Source organism: Triticum aestivum, chromosome 1B, assembly GCF_018294505.1.
Source record: "Triticum aestivum cultivar Chinese Spring chromosome 1B, IWGSC CS RefSeq v2.1, whole genome shotgun sequence".
In the NCBI taxonomy this organism is placed as follows: Eukaryota; Viridiplantae; Streptophyta; class Magnoliopsida; order Poales; family Poaceae; genus Triticum; species Triticum aestivum.
The window spans coordinates 125,090,634-125,097,480 of NC_057795.1; positions in this window are offsets into that span (position 1 = coordinate 125,090,634).

Here is a 6,847-nt window from a genome sequence, read left to right on the forward strand (position 1 = left end):
AAGTGTTACTTGCCTTGCTGATGATCTGCAAAACCTAGAGACTCGTAGTAGCACGCTTCGCACTCCGGGAAATTCTATCGCAAACAAACAATAACATACATAAGCACTCAACTAGAAGCACGGGTAAACCTCAAATAAGAAAAGATCTAAACAGAAAGTTCAACTGAAAAACTCCGGTTTGCAAAAAGAATCAAATCAAACGGAGCAATGAAACTCAAACCACGAAAGAAACAAGATCCGTTTACTAATCTATACTAAACTCAAATTTTACAGTACCAAAATGTTGTTCAGGTTGGTTAAACAGAAAGAGGGTTTCGAGACAAAGATCTAGGCACTTGAATCGCCTGAAACGGATAAACGAGCGAAAAGGTAAACTAAAACAAAGAACAGGGCAGAAATCACGACCGAAAATAATCGCGGAAAAACCCTGGAAAAATAAAACGTGACGAAAAGGCTAACGAACGAACATTCGCTGTCCGTGGCTAACGGACGAACAGCATTCGTTAAAATGAACGTACGGACGAACATCCGCTATTTAACTAAACCGAAAAAAACCGTACCGATCTGAAAAAAAACAGATCTAGGGTTTAAAAAAATTGAACGGTTCTTTAAAAAACCATACGACGGCGACGGTGGTTTATACCTCCGGCGAGGTCGAGATTGATGGCGGCGGGCGGTGGGACAAGCGGCTCCGAGGGCAGGGCAACGGTGGCGGCGAGCGGCCCCTGCGGCGGTTCAACGGCGGGCGGTGAGGCGGCGGGGCGCAGCGGCGCGGGGCGGCTCCGGCGGCGGTGGCGATGCGGGCTGGCGGCGGCGGCGCGACGTCCGGATCGAGGCGGGGCGGGGCTGGCGGCTAGGGTCTCGATGGGGTCGCCCCCCCCCCCGGCTTATGAGGGCCGACCGGGCTAGTGTCCAGGTCGGACACGACCCGGTTAGGTCGGTTAGCTTTTTTTTAAATAATCCTGACGCACAAAAACTAATAAAAGAAATACTAAACAGAGTCCAAAAATCCTGAAATAAATTTTCACGGTCCTCTAATAATATTGTGGACAAAGTGAACATTAATTTGGGCCTCTAACAAAATTTTGAAAACGCATTTTTTTCCTAATTCAAATAAAATAGCAATAAAACTGCAAATAAAATTCTTATTTAATTTAATATTTTTCCTCCAATATTTCTTTATTTTCAGAGAAGTCATTTTATCCCCTCTCTTTTATTTTCATATAAAAATATGTGAAGAGAAAAATAATTAAAACCAAATGATCCCCTTTTCAAGATTTGAGAAAAACTCAAATATGAAAACAACGAAATCCCCAACTCTCTCCGTGGGTCCTTGAGTTGCTTAGAATTTCTAGGATCAACCAAAAAATGCATTAAAATATGATATGCAATGATTTCCTAATGTATAACATTCCAAATTGGAAATTTGGGATGTTACAAACCTACCCCCCTTAAGATGAATCTCGCCCTCGAGATTCGGGTTGGCTAGAAAATAGGTGCGGGTGGTCCTTCAGTAGGTCTTCCTCTCGTTCCCAGGTGGCTTCATCCTCGGTGTGGTGGCTCCACTGAACTTTGCAGAACTTGATAACTTTACTGTGTGTGACTCGGCTGGCAAACTCGAGGATCTTCACTATTTATCCTCATAAGTCAAATCGCTATCCAACCGAATCGCTTCCAGTGGCATTGTATCTCTCAGAGGAATATCGGCCATCTCTGTGTGGCACTTCTTCAACTGGGAAACGTGAAACACATCATGAACTCCTGACAATCCTTCTGGCAATTCCAACTTGTAAGCAACTTCTCCCATACGCTCCAAAACTTTGTATGGTCCCACAAAACGAGGCGCTAGCTTTCCCTTTACTCCAAAACGCTTAACTCCTCAAAGTGGGGACACACAAAGATATACTTTGTCTCCGACCTCGTAAACTGTATCCTTGCATTTAGAATCCACATAGCTCTTCTGCCTGGATTGGGCTACCTTGAGTCTATCGCGAATCAGTTTAACTTTCTCTACAGACTCCTTAATCAAATCTGGTCCAAACAAATGACGATCTCCAACTTCATCCCACAGCAACGGGGTCCTGCACCTCCTTCTATACAAGGCTTCGAAAGGGGCCATCTTCAAACTGGCTTGATAACTGTTTTTTGTAAGAGAACTCTGCATACGACAGATTTGTCGTCCCAACTAGATCCATAATCTAGCGCACAAGCTCTCAACATGTCCTCCAGAATCTCGTTGACTCTCTTGGTCTGTCCATCTATCTGTGGATGAAAGGCTGTACTGAACTCTAGCCTAGTACCAAAAGTTTCGTGCAACTGATTCCATAACTTTGAGGTAAACTGGATTCCTCTATCTAATACAATGGTCCTCGGAAATCCAAGCAGACATACGATCCTGGTCATATATATCTTTGCCAAATTAGCACTGGTGTAAGTGGTCTTCACTGGGATGAAATGAGCTACCTTCGTCAACCGATCGACTACAACCCATATCGAGTCATAGCCTGAACGAGTTCTGGGCAAACCTGTGATAAAGTCCATGCCTAGCTTGTCTCACTTCCATTCGGGTATCGGCAATGGTTGTAGCAAACCCGCTAGCTTCTGATGCTCTGCCTTTACTCTCTGACATACATCACATACTGCTACATACTCCGTTATATCCTTCTTCATTCTGGTCCACCAGAAAGTGTCCTTAAAATCTGGATACATCTTGGTATTTCCTGGGTGAATCGAATATGGTGAATACTGGGCCTCCTGCAGAATCAACTTCTTGATCTCGGGGTCATTAGGCACATATACGTGATCCTCAAACCATAAGGTATCGTGCTCATCCTCACGAAATCCTTTAGTTTTTCCTTTGCTCATCCTTGCCTTTATCTCGACAATCTCTTTGTCAGTCTTCTAAGCTTCCCTGATCTTATACATCAAAGTAGACTGAATTTCCAATGCTGCTACATAACCTCTCAGAACTATTTCCAAACATAGCTCGCGAAGATCCTCTGCTACTTCCTTGGGTAATCCTCCAGTCATGAGTGTATTGACATGACTCTTGCGACTCAACGCATCGGCTACTACATTAGCCTTTCCAGGTTGATAGTGAAACTTCATATCATAATCCTTTATGAGCTCCAACCATCTCCTTTGCCTGAGATTCAACTCCTTCTGCGTGAAAATATACTTCAAACTCTTGTGCTCTATGTACACCTCACAGTGGTTTCCGATGAGAAAATGTCTCCCTGTCTTCAACGCACGCACTACGACTGCTAACTCCAAATTGTGTGTAGCATAGTTTTGCTCATGAGTTAAGCTGTCGTGAGGCATATGAAACAACTCTTCCCTCCTGCATAAGCATTGCTCCAAGTCCTCGACGAGAAGCGTTGCAATGCACTTGATAATCCATGCGTTGATCTGGAAGAATCAACACTGGGGCTGTAACTAACCATTTCTTCAACTCCCGAAAACTGGCCTCACATTCCTCAGTCCAATTGAACTTGGTGTCCTTCTTCAACAACTCTTTCATGGGCTTTGAAATCTTGGAGAAATTCTCGATGAACCTCCTGTAGTATCCTGCGAGTCCAAGGAAACTCCAGATCTCTCCAACCGACGTGGGTGCTACCCATTTAGCAGTGACAACCTGTAACACCCTGGATGTAGCTTTCCATAATTGTAACTCTGACTCTTGCCATTTCCGGCTATGCGATATGTTATTTCCTTCGTGGTTGGGTTTTGTCTTTGGTTTTGCATTTTGTTCATGTCATGCATTTCATCTGCATGTTTTCAAAAGCTTGCATCCGCTCGTAGTTGCCGCTCCTCGCTTCCCTCCGTTGCGTTTGTTGACCCTTTCGAGACCAACCGTATTTTCGGTTCCCTCTTGTCAAACCACCTAACCTCTCTCAGACCCCCTCGCGTGCGCGTTCGAAACCTTTCCCGAACCCGACCCGAGCAGTCGAAACCGTTGGATCCAGATCATCCCCAAACATCCCGAAAGTATCTTCGGTTCTTTGTTGGACTCTCCTAACCTATTTATCTGGGACCGTTCAATTACAATCGGAGCGACCAAATAGCCCCTACTCAAAAATCCACTGGCTATTTATAAGCAGGCAAACCCTAGTCCGAGTCGTCCCATCCATACCATCCGTCCCATCTGCCGCCTCCTTCCTCGTTTTCCTCTCCTGCCCAATCCACCACCGACCAACCCCCTTCTTCCTCGGGATCCCTCTCGATCCCTTCCACCCAACCAGATCACAACGACCGCCTCCCTCATTTTCAGCATCGAACCAACCCCAGGCCCCCTCGATCCACTCCTTGCCCGAGCCCCGAGCTCCTCCTTGTCCCCGTGCTCCCCCCAGAGCCCAGTAGGACGGCCGCCGCCGACCTCCTCCGTTCCGTCCCGAGCTGCAGCTGCAGTTCTCCACCTCGAGCAGCACATCCCTGAGTGAGGAGCGCTCAATATGCTCATGCTGGAGCACCTCCATGGAGCTGAGGAGCTCCTGCACGTCACCTCCTGCCGACGCCCCCGCCAACCAGATCTGGCGCTGCCCGCCATCTTCGACCCTGCCGCTATCGCGCCCCTGCTTCGCCCCGAATAGCTGCAGCTTCGTCCTACTCTTGTGCTTTGATAGCCAGGTGCCCGAGGCCACACGCTCCTTCCCTCACGCAACACCTCGTCGTTGTCCAAAGCATCCTCAAGTCGGAGCAAGCCAGCAGGCAGGCCCCTGTCGCTCCCTCTCCGTCGTCCTTCCCCTCCTTCCTGTCTCTCTAACCTCCCCTGCTCTCCCTGTCTTCTCTGTTGGACAGGAGCAACTAGGGCATCCTGGAGCTCCAATCACCGCCAAGTCCAACCGTCGGCCAGATCCGTCGAGTCCCGGCCATCTCCGCCCTTCTGGGTCCTTCCCGCCACCCAAGTCCCTCGCCTTGCCGCCCCTTCGTCCCACTCGTCAGAGCTCTGCTCCCAGCCGCCGGCGCCTCTGCTATGCCTTAAGCTCAAGAGCGAGCGCGTTGACCATGCCCCCTCCACCTCGTTCAATCTAGCCTGCCAGCGGCCAGATCCACCAAGCCCAGCCGCCAGCTCGCCCGCTTCGGCCTGCCTCCTCTCCGCACCAACGGGCTCGGCCCATGGTGAGCAATCCAGCCACGCCCAGAAGATCCAGCCCGCTCTTTTTCCTGTGCACTGCGATTTTCCTAATTGTTCAGAAAACTGCATATTTACAGTTTTCCCCCTCTTGTTCATGCATATAATAACTCAACAACCATGCATTGGATTAAAATGATTTAAACATGTAAAATGCTTAGAATTTTGGGTAGATTAATAATTTGCAACTTTCACCCATGGTAAAATTGTTTAAACTTGTTGTTTGAATTAATTTGATTAAATGCCATGCTAAAATGATTTATATCATAACTAATTAACCGTATCCCCAAATTAAACAAACTTTATATGTAAATGGGGTGGAAAATGCATAGATTAACTTGGTGCACTTACTTTGCATGTTTTACAAAATTAAAATATGTTTTAGGGCAGAACAGTACCAAATTCGAAATATGGACATGAGGATTTTTTTTTGGAATTGTTGTTTGTTGTTCCGGCCTCATTTAAACTTGCCTAGATAGGTAGTTTTCATATGTTTCACCTCTTGCCATGTTTAACAACATTTAATATTGTTGTACCTAAACGAGAGCGAACTAAATAACTCGAATGTGGTGTTTCGTCAATATGCAACTCGTTGCATATTGAGCTCCACTTAACGTGTAGTATTGTTTGTTGCCCTTGCCATGCCTCCTTAAACCGGTCATGCATCATACTTGCTTGTGCATCATGTCATGTTTATTCTTGTGATGGTTGTTTACCATGTTGTTTGCTTCTTTCCGGTTTGCTTCTCTCGTTAGCTTCGGTTTCGTTCCGGAGTGTGAGGATTCGTTCGACTACGTCCGTTTGTCTTCTTCATGGACTCATTCTTCTTCCTTGCGGGATTTCAGGCAAGATGGCCATTACCCTCGATATCACTTCTATCTTTGCTTGCCAGTTGCTTCGTTCTATCGCTCTGCTGCGCTACCTATCACTTGTTTACCATGCCTCCCATTTTTCCATGTCAAGCCTCTAACCCACCTTCCTAGTAAACCGTTGTTTGGCTGTGTTACCGCTTTTGCTCAGCCCCTCTTATAGCATTGTTAGTTGCAGGTGAAGTTGAAGATTGCTCCATGTTGGACAGGATTATGTTGGGATATCACAATATCTCTTATTTAATTAATGCATCTATATACTTGGTAAAGGGTGGAAGGCTCGGCCTTATGCCTGGTGTTTTTTCCACTCTTGCCACCTTAGTTTCCGTCATACCGGTGTTATGTTCCTTGATTTTGTGTTCCTTACGCGGCCGGGTGTATGGGAACCCCTTGACAGTTCGCTTTGAATAAAACTCCTCCGGCAAGGCCCAACATTGGTTTTATATTTGCCTAACAACCTACTAACTTTCCCTTGGGCAGGCCAACCCGAGGGTCATCTTTATTTTAACCCCCCCCCCGCCCCGGGCTAGTGCTTCTCTAAGTGTTGGTCCAAACCGAGCAGCCTGCGGGGCCACCTCGGGGAAACTTGAGGGTTGGTTTTACTCCTAGCTTGTCTCATCCAGTGTGCCCTGAGAAGGAGATATGTGCAGCTCCTATCGGGATTTGTCGGCACATTCGGGCGGTCTTGCTGGTCTTGTTTTACCATTGCTGAAATGTCTTGTAACCGGGATTCCAAGACTGATCGGGTCTTCCCAGGAGAAGGAATATCCTTCATTGGTCATGAGAGCTTATAATGGGCCAAGTTGGGACACCCCTACATGGTATAAACTTTCGAGAGTCGTGCCCG